At 40.9% G+C, this 19,886-nt stretch overlaps 1 protein-coding gene across 1 annotated transcript in view; it reads left to right on the top strand.

Annotated features, from left to right (window-relative positions):
* Positions 1 to 662: 662 nt before the first annotated feature.
* Positions 663 to 19,886, top strand: part of LOC121879681 — a 71,815-nt gene continuing 52,591 nt past the window's right edge. The window contains exon 1 of the mRNA XM_042386417.1: positions 663 to 682. The gene's annotated coding sequence lies outside the window, so the exon portion shown is untranslated. The remainder of the gene's footprint in view (positions 683 to 19,886) is intronic.

The following is a 19,886-nucleotide window of genomic DNA, read 5'->3' as shown; positions in this document are numbered from 1 at the left end:
GGTTAGTTAAGAATTTAGATGAACTATTTCTGGCAACATTAGAGGAGGAACACTATCTTGCTCCTTCTCCTATGATGACGACACACTCCCTCCTATGATGACGTCACACCCCCTCCTATGATGATGTCACACCCACCCCCCTCTCTCCCATCTCCTTCAAGAAGTCAAAATTTTATCTCGGGAATCAACCATCATTTTTCTTCTCTTCTTTTACACCTCCTGCTTCCTGGCTCCTTGACAGCAGGGGTGGGGGGAGAGGGGGAGGGGGGGAGGGGACAGGGGGAGGGGGGGATAGGGGAAGGAATGATGTGAGACGAGTAGAAGTGAGGTTAGGGGAGGAGATAAAGGGGAGGTGAAGGGGAAAGATAAGAAGAGGGAGAACCGAGAGAAAGAGGAAGGAGGTAGGGGAAGGAGGGAGGGAAGACAAAACTAAAAAATTCAGATTAAATAAAAGTTCAGATTAAGAAAATTTTCAGATTAACAAGAAATCTCGATTAGGAAGTGTGGTACGGCTCATCTAGGTAATTAGGAATTAACAAAAACCCGATTAATGAAAAAGATTATATTGTGATTTGATTATTATTTTATTTACCTTTAATATGACGTTAATTAAACCTTCTTATCTTGATCTTCTACAGCGTCTTTAGAAGAGGGACAGGTGACCATTAATGAGGCGATAATGGTGAGTATAGGTTGACCTGCACACACCACTACCCCCCCCCACACACACACCACCACCCCCTCCCCCCCACACACACACTACCACCCCATCCCCCACACACACACCACCCCCTTACTCCCCCACACTACCAATTTCTCCACACACACACACCACCCCCACACACACACACACTACTCACCCCCCACACACACACTACCACCCCCTCTGGGCTAACACACTACCACCCCTTCCCCCACACACACACTACCACCCCCTCCCACACACACACCACCACCCCTTCCCCCCTGCACACACACTACCACCCTCTCCCCCACACACACTACCACTCCCTGCACACACACACTACCACCCCTTCTACACACACACGCCGTCTTTTACCCCCACAGTGTAATATGGATATAATGTCCATGGCTTACTGGGTATCCTCATATGCGACAGTTCTCTCTTAAGCGGGCATATTATCTTAGAGTGCGATACGGATATAGGGATCTTTATATAACTGTTTATATAACGCTCACATAAAGGGGACAGCTTCATCTTATAGTGGGATGCGGATAAACATTGAGTTCCTTTATATACCACTATCTGTATAAGACACCTTTAAACGGACCATCTCAGAGTAATAAATTAATCCAGGTATTCATACAGTGTCATCTGTATAAGGACTTGTTAACCGGACCGTCTATGAATCCGGATAAAATCAACCACATGTTCCTATAACCGGGCCTCTACCTTCTCATCCCATAGTGACATACGGATACAATATACTGTATACGATTATCCGTATTAGGTCTATAGTACAGTAGAACACGGATTATAAACACACACCCCCCCCCTATGGTAAGTCCCCTTTAAGCGACTCATCAATCCCTATTATAGCGAAATACTGATAAAACCTCCTCCCTCCCCTTCCCCACTTGCTGTACCGGGAAGTCTCTATACGCGAAGGTATTTTTTTACGTACCGCTACAGACAGGGGCCACTGTTTACTCACTGTTAATGGGACCAGTCGGTGAAATTCCCTTTAAGGAGTTGCTTTAATTAGCCTCGGCAGTGTTGCGCAGCGCCTCCTCCTCCTCCTCCTCGTCTTTCTTGGGGCAGAGGAGGAGGAGGAGGAGGAGGAGGAGGGGGGTAGCCGTGTCATGGTAAGTGGGAGTAAAACTTACCTATACAAATGCAGGTAATTTTGTCTTCATCACCTGAACATTAACCTTCCCCCCCCCCCTCCCTCCAAGAGCTTATCTAATCTGATAAGTAAACGCCCTAACACTATCTTGAGGGTTAGGATTAGGTTAGGATTAGGTTAGTTAGGGTGGTTGATTCTAAGATGAAAAATACTAGGGGGTTAATCTTCAGGTAATTCTTTTATTGTTCATTTACGAGTCAGGTGAGGCGGTGTTACCTGCATGTGTGGAAGTGACCAACCCGTTTGTTTATTGTTTCTTTTGTTATTATTTACTTGTGTCTTTCTTGTTTTTTCCTTACTACTTCATATATTTTTTCCTGACATTCCATTCTTTTTTTCCTTAATTATTATCTTCTCTTTCTTTTCCTTCAATAATTATTTCCAGACTAATTATTTATGCTAAGAATAATGCTAATAACCACCAGTGATATGAAATTAATTGTAATGTTATAATTATATACATCTAGACTAGGAATTAATACTGAAAATAATTCTTGTAACTAGCGATTAAAATTTAAGGCTATTTCTCTAAGTATATGTATATATATATAATTACAATAAAGGAATATACCATAAACACAATTCTAATAACATGCTGGCACAAAACAAGAGATTAATTATAAGAAAGATATATTTAAATAAAAAAACTGACGAGATTATCCAGAATTGAATAGAAACTCGTTATAATATACAGGTGTATTTAATTATAAACTAATAACTGTTGGATATGTTGCAAGAAGCTTCAAGGTATTACGCAAATGCATTCTTGAGCTATAATTACAAACTACTAACTTTGCAATGATAGGATTTCAAATAATTAGTTAAGACACACATTGCAATCTTTAAATTATAGTTAAACGCGTCTAGAATGAATTGCTAGTTAATAATTTTGCCATGGAAAGAAACTGCAACAAATGGATGCTACACACGATCCATTATAGAACCATATAATCACACACACACACACACACACACGGCTATAATTCATTGTAGACTAATATGTGCATGTTGCAGAGATAAAAACAGAAGGATCTTGAAAGTTATTACACAATATTTATAACAAAGCTATAATCATATCTTCCTATGATTACACAAAAATATAATCAATATAACAAGAAAAAAAAAACCCTACTAAAATTTATACGTGTAGTCATCTATAATCAGCATTTATACTCCATAAAGTTACATTAGCTTACAATATCTTCATGAGGACGTCTCTATACTTGGACTGGTCAGCACTTAGCTTCTGATCTCAAGGTATAAGCTTTAGCTGGTCTTAGCTGTCTGAGGTGATGTGGGGAAACGCTTTATTATCGTTTATTGTTGTGTGAGATTGTTGATAAAGTTTTAATGAGACAAAGGTGTGTGTGTGAGAGAGAGAGAATGTGTGTGTGTGTGTGTGTGGAGACAGCGAGAGACAGATGGTCAGGCTCCTGTGGTCACTTAATCACCCACCAATTAAATTTACTCCGCCCCAGTTTAGGTAGGGGAGAGAGAGAGAGAGAGAGAGAGAGAGAGTCTCTATCTCTCACTTGTCCTGTAGAGATATCTGAACTGGAGATAATTCATATAGAGAAATAATAAGATAGAGATAGAAGGAGCTGAAAGGATAGTGGATAAATGAGAAAGAGAGAGAGAGAGAGAGAGAGAGAGAGAGAGAGATAATCGGGTTAAATATGATGCAGCAATTAGAGCGAGCCAACCAGCAGTTAGAGGAGAGTTATAACGCTCCCGAGACCACTGCCAGAGAGAGACTATCTTGACACACAGGTTAATTGACTCCCTCCACTCCACCCCCTCCAGTCCTTCACTCCACCCCCTCTACTCCTTCACTCCACTGCCCTTACCCCTTCACTCCACACCCCTCCACCTTACCCCTTCCATCACCTCCACTCCACCCTCTCCTCCATCCCCTCCACTACCTCTACTCCACCTATCCTCCCTTCCACTCCCTCCATCCCAATTGTTGTATACGATAATTCATTACTTTAGACGATTGTTTTTGCGTTGGGCGACTGTCGTGTACGATGAGTGATGGTTACGATGAGTTCTTTGTTTTGGTTTTATGCCGTTTGGTGTCTGCGATGCTTAGAAACTCTCTCTCTTTCTCTCTCTCTCTCTCTCTCTCTCTCTCTCTCTCTCTCTCTCTCTCTCTTTTTCTTAGTATGATAGCGTCTTTCTCACGTCTCTTTACCTACCCCCCCTCCCTCTTTGCCCTCCCCTCTCTCTCTCTCCTTTTTGTTCTCGTGGGCGTCATATGGGAAGGCCGCCCTTACTCTTAATTGACTAAATTGCGAAGTTATTAAGTACTTATCTTTTTAATCACACCCACCATGCTGCCCCCACATACAACAGTTGCAGCCCTCACCAATTATAATATTTCTTAATGCACCTTCTATATTATTACTTTTAAATATAGGTATTATTATTTTGTCTTAGCGTTGGTAATACTAAGATGGAGAAATAAGGAAAGCATTTTTTTTAAGGTTAGGAGAAAACACTTTGATAATAATGACAGAAGACAGACAGACAGACAGACAGACAGACAGACAGACACAATAAAAGAGAGTTACTGTCATCGATGCAACAAATTTACCAAAAAAAACAAAACAAAAAAAAACAAATGAAGGTTGCCAAGCGGAAATATTGCAAAAGAGAAGATCTGCAGTCTTATGTAATGCAGACCAGGATGTTGCAGATATTGACGTGCAGGGCATTGTTAGTCTTAGTTATGTCCTGAATGCCACAATGGAGGATATTGTTCATGTGTGTATGTTATGCATGTTACAGAGACACAGACAGACAGACAGACAGACAGACATCTCTCCCTCCATAAGTCCTTCTCTCCCTCTCTCCCTCCCTTCATCCTCTCTCTGTACCCCCTTCCTCCCTTTTTTCTTCCCTCCATCCTGCCATTCCACCTTATCTCCCTCTCTCCTCCCCTCTTACTATTCATCCTTCCCTCCTTAAATCCTTCTTCCCCGTTCCTTCATCCTTTCCTTTCTCCCTCCCTTGGCCCTTCTCTACCTCCCTCCCTCCCACACCAGGTACACGTTAGCCATCTTGCAAAATATGGTTTACAAGTTTAATGTAAATATGAACGCGACGCAGCTTAGAATTTATGTCAACGAGTGAAAAGCATGAATCTGTTGGTATCTTTTGGCGACATGTTGAAGAGAGAGAGAGAGAGAGAGAGAGAGAGAGAGAGAGAGAGAGAGAGAGAGAGAGAGAGAGAGAGAGAGATATCAAACAAGCCCATTATAATGTTACATTAACCTACAAAACTCGAAATGACACATCAACTCATCCTTGCAACAGTTGTGTGTTGTGTTGTGTTGTGTTGTGTTCTTGGTGACATTTGAAATTGACTTTAGATTAAGCTTGTGTTCTGATTATAAACTATAGAAACAAATATGGATATATCTATGTGTATGTGTGTGTGTGTGTCTTATCTACATACATACACACACATATATATACAGTATAATACATATTTATATACATACACACATACATATAAGTCAGGAATAGCGATGCTGTTGAGGGATATAAAGGCACAGATATTTCCCCTTATGATCGCTCCACAATACAGCGCCACAACAATGAGGTACACGCGTGAGAAAAGGTTTATTCACCATTCAAGATACGACAGGTTTTTCATAGAAATTCTCAACCATTGCTGCAGCGACTTATTGATTGATTCGGTTCTAGGAATGGGATGTAATATTTGTAAATATATCAAGACCAACACACATTGCCGGTTTTATGGGTGAGAGGGGGAGTTGAGAGGGAATGGAGAGGGATTAAGGAAGAAGGAGGTAGAGGGAAGGTAGGTGTCATATATATATGAGAGGAGAGAGGAGAGTGGGGGGGTGGGCTGGTGAGAAGGAGGTGAGGGGAGGTAAGAGGTAGGGATAGAGAGGGAGTAGGTAGGAGTCATATATTGCCAGTTTTATGATGAGAGGGAGAGGTGACAGGAGTGAGGGGGAGTTGAGAGGGGAGTGAGGGGCTGGTGAGAGGGGAGTGAGGGGCTAGTGAGAGGGGAGTGAGGGAGAGAGAGGTAAGAAGGAGTGAAAGGAAAGGTAGGAGTCTAGGCTAATTTTACACTAACACTAAATAATACTTGTAGATGATAATTTTCCTCGTAATATTTTCTTTTTTTATTTTGTCCTATAATTCAGTTTTCTTTGAGTTATTAAGGAATAATTTATACGCAATTACACTTCACATAGATGAAATAATTACACGAATTACACCGATAACATTGATAAGAAGGATAATAATTACAGTGAAAAAAAATACAAACGAGAAGATGAGATAATTACACAAATTACACCGTGAATAATTAATTACTAGGCTAAGAATTAATGAAAAAATAAATAAAAAAATAAATAAATTCTACATTACAGATAAGGATGAATATTATCTTGTAGGTCTAAATCTCATTCACATCCTTTTGGCCAACACACACACACACACACACACACACACACACACACACACACACACACACACACACTAGCACTTCAACACACTCACCACGCCCTCGAGAAACGGGCCCATTTTCCCTCTCAAGTCATCAGTTTGAATGTAATGTCAGGAAATCGCTCATAACAAGGCAACTCACCGCAGGTTTACAAGGCCCTACGAGATTACAAGCTCCTCATTAACTCACAAATCCTGTTGAAGAGCTCAACTCCTTCGCCCTGACTCTTCTGATGGTAATGATATCTCTCTCTCTCTCTCTCTCTCTCTCTCTCTCTCTCTCTCTCTGTATTGTCCTTTCTGTGCCTCTCTCATTTTCCTTTGGTCTCTCTTTCTCGTTCTTTGTTTCCATAAATTTCTCTCGCTCACTCACTCCACCTTTTCTCTTTCTCTTTCCTTATCTCACCTATACTCTCTCTCTCTCTCTCCAACCCCCCCACCTTTTCACCCTCTCTCTCCTCCCACCCCTCCTCTCTCCCACCCTCCTCTCTCTCCACTCCTCCTCTCTCCCACTCCTCCTCTCTCCCACTCCTCCCTCTCTCTCTCTCCTCACTCCCTCTCTCTCTCTCCCCTACCCCTCCCTCTCTCTCCCATCTCCCTCCTCTCTCTCCCCACCCCCTCTCCTAACCTCTCTCCCACCCTCCTCTCTCCTCTACTCCCTCCTCTCTCTCCTGCTTAACCCCTCTCTCCTACCCCCTCCCTCTCTCCCACCCCTCCTCTCTCTCCTAACCTCTCTCTCTCCTACCCTCTCTCTCCCAATTCCTCCCTCTCTCCCACCCTCCTCTCCTCCCACCCTCCTCTCTCCCACCCCCCTCCCACCCTCTCCCACCCTCCCTCTCTCCCACCCCCCTCTCTCTCCTCCTAACCCCCTCCCACCCTCCCTCTCTCTCCCCCTCCTCTCTCTCTCCCACTCTCTCTCTCCCCATCTCTTCCTCTCTCTCCCACTCCCCCTCCCTCTCTCCTCCCACCCCCTCCCTCTCTCTCTCCCACTCCCTCCCACCCTCCCTCCTCCCACCCTCCTCTCTCTCCTAACCCCCTCTCTCACACTCACCTCACCAGAACAGAGGAGCTATTAAGGGTGCAGAGGGAAGCTGAGTGAGACTACTGGCTAGCTGCCAACTTGCACCTTCCCTTTGCTACACACAACCATTTAGATCACGCTTAAGGAAGAATACCTGGCTTGTAAGCTGGCATGATTCAAGTGAAGGAAGAAGGGAGGGGAGGGAGGTGTAGGAGATGGGATGGGAGAGGGAAGGAGTGAAGATGGAGGAGGAGGGGGAAGGAGAAAGGATAGGGAGGGAGGAGGGTGAAAGAGGAGGGGAAAGATGTGTGTGTGTGTGTGTGTGTGTGTGTGTGTGTGTGTGTGTGTGTGTGTGTGTGTGTGTGTGTGTGTGTGTGTGTGTGTGTGTGTACGCCTTGTAAACCACCATCTCCATACATAACATAAACACCATCTCTAAATAACAAAAACACAAAAAAAACAATAAAAACACACATAAAAACATTAACATATAGAAACATAAACCAAAATCATCCTGTAAAAACACACCCACATGTACCTCTTTTCATCCCATCATTATAAAAAAAAAATATGATAATCAGTGAAAAGTCGAGGAAATAGGAAGGTGCCTTTTGATCAGGTAGCTTATTGCAAATTTCACAGTTGCAATCCAATTTACACATTAAGCCAATACCCCCCCCTCCCCCCCTTTTGGTCCCTAGATCAATAGCACGGCCAAATTACCTTCAGCGGGGTCCAGCTTTGTGAGTAATGATATTGTCAGACCATTGTTTAAACATAAAGAATACTTAATAGCTTTTTTTTTTATTGTTGTGTTGCAGATCAATATTGCAATTACAGATGAGTACAGGTGAGTAGTGTTGGTTAATTAAATATAATAAAGGTAGAATCTTCATGTACAGAGTCATTCAAAAAAGAACAGCCGGATTTTAATTGGTTATGTGTTAAAAATGATTTGGTATATGTAAAGAAAAATAATCACGAGGATATAATGAATATAGTGATATAATGTATTCGCTATAATAATTTCACCTCCATAATTCGTTTAATGTTTAGAAATTCGCTATAACCACTACTTCATAATTCGTTCAATCACCAGAACTTCGCTATAATTTCACCTCTATAACTCGTACACCCTCTAAAAATTCACCACCTCCATAACTCGTAACCCTTCTAAAAATTCACCTCTATAACTCGTAACCCTTCTAAAAATTCACCTCTATAACTCGTACACCCTCTAAAAATTCACCACCTCTATAACTCGTACACCCTCTAAAAATTCACCTCCATATCTCGTAACCCTTCTAAAAATTCACCTCTATAACTCGTACACCCTCTAAAAATTCACCACCTCTATAACTCGTAACCCTTCTAAAAATTCACTATTAAGAGACCGCCATAATCTGTTATTCCCAGCCTCCACAAGTTCTTTACGGACCTACCACCATAAGGGTCGTTGCAGGAGCCACCAGTGTTCTCTCGTGTGCTTAGCAAAATAAGTAGAGAGAAGCTTCTGGTCTGGTATCCCTCAGCACGACCCAGCGGGGAGTCAGGATATTACGGGCGAGGAGGAGAAAGAGGAAGAGAGATGAGGGAAGGAGGAGGAGGAAGAGGAGGGGGAGGAAGAGGAGGAAGAGGAGGAAGGGGTAATGGAAGAAAATTGAAATCAGAGTGTAATGGAAGAGGAGAAGGAGGAGGGGGGAAGAGGAGGAGGGGGGAAGAGGAGGTAGCTAAGGAGGGCAGGAGGAGATGGAAAAGGAAGATAAGTGATACCACGAGACGGAATAAGAGAAGAAGAATGAAAAAGAGGGAAGGAGAGGAAAGGGAAAGATGAAAGTAGTAAAGCAGAATGAGACAGAAGACGAAAAAGGATATAAACAAGAAGAAGATAAGGAATGGAAAAACGAAAAGTAGGAAGGAAAATAGAACTTGAGAGGAAGAGAAGGAGGAAGAAGAAAAGAAAAGTGAGGGATATCTCTCTCTCTCTCTCTCTCTCTCTCTCTCTCTCTCTCTCTCTCTATTCACTCTTACACTATTTGGGTTCACATCAAACCCCAGGGAGCAGCACACAAGACAGCAGCCTCAGTAACTCCTTAATACTCTACCCTATTCCTTTTTCTCCCCTTCACACCCATTCTCCCTCTCCTATCCCCTCCATCCCATCTATCTCCCTCTTTCTCTATTCCTCTAGTTTCATCTTACCCTTTCTCTTATCCCTCCCATTACCCCTTTCAATCTCTCCCCCCCTCCCCACACCTCTACCCCTCCCCACCCCTCTCACCTCCCCACACCTACCCCTCCCCCACCCCTCTCTACCCCCTCCCCACCCCTCTCCCCTCCCCACCTCTACCCCCTCCCCCACACCCTCCCCCCTCCCCCCACACCCTCTCTCCCCTCCCCACCCCTCTACCCCTCCCCCACCCCTCTCTCTTCTTCTTCCTTACTTCCTCAAAAGGGATTTTCACTCAACAGCTTTCAGTAATCTTTGTACAACTAAGTACGTAAACACATTAAGATTTTGTTTATTTACAATGTATTTTAGTCTTACCACTCTGAGCACTACTGATAATATAACTAAAAAATAACAAAGGTTTTTCTTTTCGGCTGTATCAAATAAACTAAAATTCACGTCTTATTAATTAAGTTTAGTGGGGGTGGAAGGGGCTGGAACATCTCGAGATGACTTAAGATGTGCGAGATGTCTTGAAGACAATCTGTGTACCAATAGCACTTGATAAACACCTCGTATAATTACATACTTCAAGAAATGACTCAAGCACATGGATGATGATTCTCGATCTGTTTGTAATGTACTGAGAAGATGTGGAAACTGGGTGGGGGGAGAAAGTATGCGTATCAGTTAAATACGGTATATTATACAAGTAAGAGGACCACGTGAAGAATGGACACCCAACATTTCACCTAACCTAACCTAACCTAACCCCTGGGTGGGTTTAGGAGTGTTTCAATTATCAGGTGAAATATGTTATTGAAACTTTAGGAATGCATAATCTTCACACACAAACAAAGCAAATGTGTAAGTTATCATTATCCATTTTACACACACACACACACACACACACACACACAGTATATTCGTGGACAACCTCTCTCTCAGTTGCATATATAAATAAACGCGATGTAAAAACAACAGCTGCAATTAGTTCCGTTTACATTGCTTAACAGAGTAAAATAAATAACACAGCTCATACAGGGGTTTTCGATTTGTTGTCCATTCCTCTGTAGAGAAAAAAGATCACCCGACACATATACTAGGCGTTATCTATTATGCTCTTTCCCTTATACCTGAAGAAAGGAAGGAGGATGAAGAGGGGATGGAAGGAAGGAAGGAAGGAAGGAAGGAGGGGGAAGAAAGAAGGACGGAAGGAAGCAAGGAAGCAAACAAGAAAGAATGAAGCAAGAAGGAAGGAAGGAAGGAAGGAAGGAAGCAAACAAGAAAGAATGAAGCAAGAATGAAAGAAGGGAGGAAGGAAGGAAGGAAGAAAGGAAGCAAACAAGAATGAAGCAAGAATGAAAGAAAGAAGGAAGCAAGGAAGAAAACAAGAAAGACTGAAGCAAGAATGAAAGAAGGGAGGAAGGAAGGAAGGAAGAACAGGGAGATGAAGTAATGGACCATTAAACCAAAGTCTCCTGCTCAGGTTACCCAAAGCGGCTCAATTTCTACCTTCACGTCAGAGAGTAATGGTGAAGGTAAAGGGCGTGGTTGTTACTTGACGTGGTTGTTACTTGACGTGGTTGTTACTTGACGTGGTTGTTACTTGACGTGGTTGTTACTTGACGTGATTGTTACTTGACGTGGTTGTTACTTGGTGTTTGTTGTTACTTGATGTGGCTGTTACTGAATGATTGTTATTTGACGTGGTTGTTACTTAAAGATTGTTACTTGACGTATTTGTTACTTGGTGTGGTTGTTACTTGGCGTGGTTGTTAATTGCCGTGGTTGTTACTTGGCGTTGGTTGTTACTTGGCGTTGTTGTTACTTGGCGTTGGTTGTTACTTGACGTGGTTGTTACTTGGCGTTGGCTGTTACTTGGCGTGGTTAATATATGTGGAATACTTGTCATAGATAAAAGACAGTAACATACGAATATGTACTCAATATGACACAGAGAGAGAGAGAGAGAGAGAGAGAGAGAGAGAGAGAGAGGCAGCGGCGGCGTGTTGGCTATATAATAACGCCCAAAAAGCGCCACGGTGCCGCCCGCCCACCATTCAGCAGGCAGAAAGTAATAATCTACAGCCGGGCGATGTTGGCGGTGAAGGAACGAGATAGGTAATGGAGTTTCCCCCACACTGCCTCCCACCTCATATCCGGCAGTGACCTTTTTTGACCTTAAAATATTGTCTACCCGATATAACCGATAAGTTGTGGCCCAGATCCCCTGAAGTAAATATCTTGACTTAGAATTTTCTTTTGAGGGATAAATTTCAAACTTTTTTTTATTTTGTTTTGTTTATTTCGATGATGAAGATTTTGATGTTAGTTTATTTTTATTTCTTTTTTATCTGGTAATATAATTTTTTTTATCTGAAATATATTCGATATAATCGGTTACCTTGAAGTATATCCGAAATAAATTATGACTTTTTAAACGTATTTTTTTTAGTAGATAAATATTTTGTTTGGGTTACTAATACTTTTTTTTACTGATATAATTTTTGATTTATATACGAAGCCAATTTTGACTTTTAATTCATTTTTTGATGGTTAATATAATTTTTATGGTACTTACAATTGATTAAATATATCAGGAATGACCAATAATATTATCTAATACATTAAGCGTTCTTTAGTCTCGTTTTTTTTGTGATTGGGTTCTATGATTCGCCACTCCAGTTCTTTCTCTAATCTCTAATCTACCTTTGTCCTTATGTGCTGAATCTTATCTAATGTATGTTCTTTCCAATCTCTGTGTGTGAATGTCTGTGTGTGATTCAGAATAGCAGTTTCTCTGTTCCTTACCACCACCTATCACCACCCCCACAATCACCACCACCAACCAACCAACAACCACCCCCACCACCACCAACCCCACCCCACCACCACCAACCAACCACCAACCCCCACCACCACCACCAACCAACCCCCCCACCCGCAACACCAGCACACCATGCGGTAATATAAGGTGTGTAAATCTGCCCCACCATAATCTCCTCTCCTTTACATCACTCTGCCATCTGGTTCATTCGTCGGATGAAAATGAAGAGGAAGACGAAGGCAAAAAAAAAAAAAAAATCTTTGGTTAGGAAGTTGAATTCATTAATCACGGTAGAGAGGCTGTAGATGACGGCTTTTCCTGAAATCACCCGCGTTGAGTTGGTCTGTGTCGCTCTGTGGGGTAAGGGGTGAGGAGAAAGTGGGGAGTAGGGGGTGAGGGAGGGTAAGGAGGGTGAGGAGAGAGTAAGGGAAGTATGTGGGATGAGGGAGGGAAGGAGGGAAGGTGAGAGAGGTAAAGAAGTGTGAGGAGGGAGGGAGGGGGGGGAGGGGGATGAGGGAGGGGGATGAGGGGGAGGGGGTGAGGGAGGTGTAGATGAAGGAGTGAGGAAGGAAGGTATAAAAGAAGTAGGGTGATTGAGGGAGGGAAAGATGATGAAGAAGGTGAGAGATAAGAGAGAAACGGAGGACGGACAGACAGACAGACAGACAGACAGAGATAGACAGATAGCAATTTCCATTTCTCTCATCTCCTTGGAAAAAAAAAAGACAAAATATAAATACACTGAAGAAGGAAGAAAAACAGAAGAGAATCGGAAGCTCTTTGTCGGCCATTAAAGTCGACGAAAGACAAAAGAGCATAAAACATCAAAATCTGAAAATTACCTGAGAAAAATCGGTATAATTAAGATGACACAGGTATACAGGTGTGTTAATTCCCAGGTGATGGTAGTGTCATAAAGGTACCGCCGCGCAGGTATTGTCAACAGAATGATTACAATAGCAATAAACACCTTGGGAGGGGAGGCAGTGAGGTGAGGTGAGGGAAGTGAGAAGACAGGATGGAGGGAAGTGAGGAGAACAGGATGGATGGAGGGATGGATGGAGGGAGGGAGGGAGGGGTGGTGACTGATAGTTCACTGTATCTCTGGTTTTGATTACTGGAAGAAGGGGAGGGAGACAGAGAGATAAACAAAGGCAGACGTTTAAACAGAGAGACAAAGAGACGGATACACACACACAGAGAGGCAGAGACAGACAGACAGACAGAACACGAATTGAATTAGGAGAGAACCAATAAGGGAAGGAGAGAGAGGAAGTAGTAGGTAGAAGGAGGAAGGAAGGAAGGAAGGAAGGAAGGAAGGAAGGAAGGAAGGAAGGAAGGAAGGGAAGGAGAGGGGGGTCGTCGTAAAACTATAGCCAGGTAAATATTATCAGGTAGCCCGAGAGTCAGACGACCTTCAAAGACCCAGAAGGTAGAAATATTCCAGGTGGATCTATATGCCTATGCCTGCGTGGCCACAACCTCTGTTTACATTCGTGATTGTGTGAGTATTAACAAATAAATCTTCGTGGCTCTGAGGAAACATTTAAACCATATCAGGATGGACGCTGGACTGAGAAATCATCTGTCTACAACTATCCATTATAAAAAAAAACAGAAGAAGACTATATATGTTTGTCTGTTCTTCTGTCTATAGTTAATATGGCGTCTTCCTGTAATTATTTTGTTGTCTTTTTTTTCGTATTAAACAAAAACAATTTGAAAATACACTCAGTATTTGCAAACAAGAAAACAACAAACACACATACAAACACATACACACACACACAAACAACAAACACACACACAAACACATACACACACACACACAAACACACAGAAAAACAAACCCCTTTTAAAACGAGGATTCCCGTTGTTTTGGTTTACAAGTCTTGGTTTGGAAACGATTCTCAAAGCCTCATTTTGTCTATAAGCGAGACATCTTGGGGGTCGGGGGGGAGGGGAGGGAGACGAGACAGAGAGACGTAACCCAGCGTACGAGACACCTTGCAATATTGATCAATCTCACCCTATGACCTAAGGGGAAATCTTCCAGTCACTAGCTAAATTTCTCTCTCTTACATGGGGCCAAGGGGAGGGTAGGAGGAGGAGGAGGGTAGGAAGAGAAGGAAGAGCCACGGCGTTTGGATATTTGCATCATTGCGCCATTCGCCATTCATAAATTGGGAATTCAATGTTGCATAAAATCTTGTTACATCAAAGCCAGCCGAGAACGCTAAATTGCCGCGGTTCCACGATAATTAGAGCCGAGCACACACACACACACACACACACACACACACACACACACACACACACACATTGTCAGACGCATGGCCAACTCACCGCCCCGCCCCGGCACAATACAATACTGCTTCCTCCTGGTAACATATGTTGTGCCATGGTGCCAATGTCGTCTAATGGTGGTTTATGGTGCCATTGTCATCTGATGGTAGTCTATGGTGCCATGGTTGACTGATTATTACCAATGGCAAATCCAATAGTGCCATGGTAGATTGTGGCACCATAGATGGCAATTCGTCCTACATCACTACATGGTACTGGCAGTTCTGATCGACTCATGGTAATATATGGTGGCACTGTGGTCTAATGATCCCCATGATGTTAGACTCATCTGAAAACTGATACCATGTGGTCTCTAAATTCTCAGGGAAAAAATGGCATTCGCTTCTTACCTCAGGGAATTAAATAGCTTCCGTTCTTAAATTTCCTGGGGAATAAATGGTCTCTGTTCTCTAAATTTCCTGGAAAATAAATGGTTTCCGTTCTTAAATCTCTCGGGAAATAAATGGTTTTCTGGGCATTAATTATCCTGGGAAATAAATGGTTTCCGTTCTTAAATCTCTCGGGAAATAAATGGTTTTCTGGTCGCTAAATCATCCTGGGAAATAAATGGTTTTCTAAATTATAATGAGAACGATACCTCCTGTTCTCTAAATATTCCTGGGAATTAATAACATCCGTTCTTTAAAAACCTTATAGAAGAATTTATTCCGACTGTACGTTCATAATAAACAAAAGATACCTCACTTTCCATATCTCTAGAAACCAATACCATCGTTAACGATTTCTAAGGCTAATTCGTTCTCTACCTCTAGAAAGAGTTACCTACCTCTCCGTTCTCTGTTCTCTATCTCCTTATCTCTATAAAATGAGACCTGGAAAATTATATCACCCACTTTTTACATTTGTTAGGTTGAGATAACTCGAGATTTGTCTCTAACACACACACACACACACACACACACACACCTTCCTTACCTCCATTGGGTGATGACCTACCTGTGCACCTCCACTCACCTGTCAACATAAGGACTTACAGGAGGATTAGGGTTGAAGGGTGACCTCCTCCTCCTCCTCCTCCTACTACCTGACGAAGGAAGAAGACCTCCCTACCTACCTTCCTCTCCCTCCTTCCTTCCCTCTTTACCTACCTTCCCAACTCACTCCTTCCCTCCCTTCCTTCCTACTCGCCTTCCTCCTCCTCCTTCCTTCCACTCCCTCCCTCCATTCCCTCCAAGCTACGACCCTATTAGCCAGAAGACTCTCAAGAGCTTGACCGACAGGCTCGGTCTTACAGGTCGATTGACGGAAACGAGATATGTGAAAAAATGGAAGATGAGTTTTTATCTCTCTCTCTCAGGTTTAAATTACAGTAATTATAACAACATAACATAACATTTTGTACATAATTACAGGGAGGTTTATGACAGACATACACACACTACACATTGTCCTAAAAAAAAATGGTGACATGTTCTTCCTTCTAAATCATTAAATCTAATTAATTTTGAGTTTATTTTGAAGATAAATTCCTTAAAGTTTACTAACATTACTACAAGACAAATCTATCAGTAAAGATAAACAAAAACATTACGGTAAATATTCAAAATAGACAAAAACATCAAATGACTAACATATTACATCAGTTATCAAATGTTTATGATGTTTAATGTGTTAATTATATAAAAAAAAACCCACTAATTTATCCCTACATACAAAGAACAATATTAATAATTCCGTGTAAAAATAAATCTAAATATTTTATAGATATGTCGAAATTCCCCCCCCCCCAAAAAAATATCAAAGTATCTTATGTTAAAAAAGTATAAAAATATATAAAGAAAAGTATATTAAGTTAAGTAAGATTGTAAAGTACTGTCACATCGGCCCGTATCCTCGAGTTAAGGTGTTAAAGACTGTCTACTGTCCATTTTTCAAAGCCTTTCTGCTACCAGGGTGAAACTTAGACCTTTAATCTCTGGTCTCGGAGGGGCAGGAGGACAGGATGCCGATATCAGTGTCCATATTTCAACCCGCTGATCGATGGTCTTCAGGCGGGCGGGCGGGCAGGCAGGGAAAGGATGCGCGCCAAAATTCAAATTAAGGCGGGGGAGGGGATAGGGGAGGGGATAGGGTAGGGGATGGGGGAGGGGATGGAGAAATAATGCCCCAAATCGCTTTCATATATGCACCAAAATAGATCGTTATGTCTTAAAAACTCAATATTTTTTTTTTTTTTCTTTTTTTTTACTTTTTTTTTAACTGTGGAAGATGATGAGGAGGTAGGGAGGGAGGGAGAGAAGGAGGGAGGAGAGAGAGGAAAGGACTAGGAGACGAGCCAAAATTTCCCAAATGACTTCGATCAAATAACTTCCAATCGCCTTCACATATGACACCGAAATAGATCATTGGCTTTTCAAAATGGCCGCCGATCGTCTATTTTTTTTCCCTCCTTCTTCTTCTCCTACTTCTTCTTCTTCTCCTACTTCTTCTTCTTCTTCTTCTTCTTCTTCTTCTCCTACTTCTTCTTCTTCTCCTACTTCTTCTTCTTCTCCTTCCTCATGATTCTTGGCGCCGAAAAAACAAACAAACTCGAAACCGCCATAGGAAATTACTAAAAGTTTAAAGGCATACGGGAAGTGATAGAGATATGAAGCAGTTAATTATAGAGACGCCGCCGATAAGACGATAAAGAGACCATAATAATTAAAGGATGAGAGGAAAGATGGCAACAAGGTTTAAAAAATAACATTAGGTGATAATAAAGATGTTGATAGGGTGCCGTAAGTGGAGTTTTATCACTGTTTACGAAGTGACGCTCAGGTGCGATTATCTCAATTAACTTATCTAATTAACCTGTGTAGATGATTCGTCTTCATTACATATTTTATTTGTTGTATTTATGATTAAGTTACTAATTTATGATACAGGTAATTTATCTTTAAAGTATAGTACTGTATTTTGAAAAGGTGATGTAGTTTCTGTATTTTGTAGATTCAGGTGTTGTTGTTTTCTGTATTTTTTTGTATTTTCTACCTGTAATGCGTTTTATTTCTCTTTTATTCTCTCTTTAGTACTTAAATATATGTCTTTTATCTCTCTCTCTCTCTCTCTCTCTCTCTCTCTCTCTCTCTCTCTCTCTCCTATTCATTTATCTCTCCCTCTCTTCCCCCTCATTTGTACCTCATTATTCACCCTTTAATCCTCTTCTTCTCCCTCACCCTTCTTTCTCCTTCTCTCCTTCTCCTCCTCACCATCTCCCCCTCACCCTACCCCCTCGCGCTTTCTCCCTCTCTCCCTTTCCATTCTCCCTCACCCTCTGCCTCAGGTCAACCTTGAAGGGCCCTCGGTCAGACCAAGCCAAGTGATGGTCGCGATATTTAGCGATTCTTCATCCTCTCTCTCTCTCACTCTCTACTACTCCGAGAGAGAGAGAGAGAGAGAGAGAGAGAGAGAGAGAGAGAGAGGATGAAGAGAAAGGAAGAGGTAGAAAGGGGGAATAAAGAGGGAGGTATAGGTGGAAGAGTAGCAGGAGTGATGTAAGTGATAAAAGGAGAAATGAATAAGAAGAAAATGAAGAAGAAAGGATTAGAGGAGGAGGAGGAGGAGGAGATAACTTATTCCTATAGTACAATTATATATTACTTAAGGGGTAAGTCATCGTACTGAAGGGGTTAAGTCATCGTACTGAAGGGGTTAAATCATCTTACTAAAGGGGTTAAGTCATCGTAATAAAGGGGTTAAATCATCGTACTAAAGGGGTTAAATCATCGTACTAAAGGGGTTAAATCATCGTAATAATGAAGTCAAATCATCGTATTAAAGGGGTTAAACACGTACTATAAATCGGTCAAAACAAAAACAACAACAAAATAAATATCAATTAAGTTTCCTTCTAATGTCAACACAGCACTTCAACAACTATGGTCTTTAAGTAAGGTAACAAGGACAGTCGTTAACTAGTTCATCACCAATTATAGAAATTATACAAGAAAGAACTAATGAAATGAACTAAGAGATACATTCTATTTCTGACTTAAGAGAAAATAATTAAATTCATTGGGACTAATTCTTGCATTCGTTCTTTCAGATGGAAGAAACAAATGGATAAAACTTGGGCTTGGAGAAGGAAGCAAGAAGCATGAGAGTCATTTCAATACCACTATCATCATCATCATCATCATCATCATCATCATCGTCATCATCATCATCATCATCATCAGAGGACAACGGTAACCTTAATTGTAATCTCAGGTGTGACTGCTACAAACACACACCTGTGTCACTTTCGGTCAAACTACACCTGTTAATTAGCACCTGACACCTGTGGGTTATAATGTTGAATAAATCTCTCTCCTAATTGTCAAGAGTTGGTGTGTAATGAAGAAAATTAAAATTAATTATCTTCCATTTGATGTGGCCAAGGATAGAAAGATAACTGGAGAGAGAGAGAGAGAGATGAAAGAAAACTCGTAAGTGAAGGTGTGTAGAAGAGAGAATGAAAGAATATGAAAGAAGGGGAATTAAAGAGGAGAATAAATGAGAGAAAGAGAAAGAATAATCATAACTTTGTCCAATTATTTTTCTAATCTATTTTATTCAAGGCAATATGTTAATTTCTTCTTCCTAATTTAATTGATTTAGAAAATTTACATCATTCGTAAAATCACAAATTTAAAAAAAGTAATTAATGACATTTATTTTATAAGTCCAGATTACAATTATTATTTTATTTACAGTATTATTTTAATTATGTATTATCAATTAATTAATATATCACCTTGTCTATTACCAGATAATTAATTAAAATATCTGATGATTACTAGTTTTCTCTTTTTTTGCCAATGGTTTGTTACAACACTGAGCAATTAATTATAATAGCGAGTGATTAATATATTTTTAGTTATGCTTTCTGAATTTAATTATCAGTCGATTTAATTATTAAATATATTTTTTTCTAATTCTATTTCATCTATAAAGAGATATAACTAATTAGTTCTAATACTAACGAATTTTTTTATTTTTTTATTTACATTTTACAATTCAGTAATATTACTTTATTTATTACCATTATATTTAATCGATAATAAAAATATAACAAGTAATTGATTTATACAATAATTAATTATTTTCGTCTATTGTACTTCCGTATTTCCAATTAATTTTACCAATATATAATTTTGCCTATTATTTATTATTATATTTTAC

This window comes from Homarus americanus, unplaced genomic scaffold (genome assembly GCF_018991925.1).
Source record: "Homarus americanus isolate GMGI-L3 unplaced genomic scaffold, GMGI_Hamer_2.0 scaffold60362, whole genome shotgun sequence".
NCBI lineage: Eukaryota > Metazoa > Arthropoda > Malacostraca > Decapoda > Nephropidae > Homarus > Homarus americanus.
The sequence above is the reverse complement of the archived record's forward strand: the minus strand, read 5'-3'. Positions and strand labels throughout refer to the sequence as shown.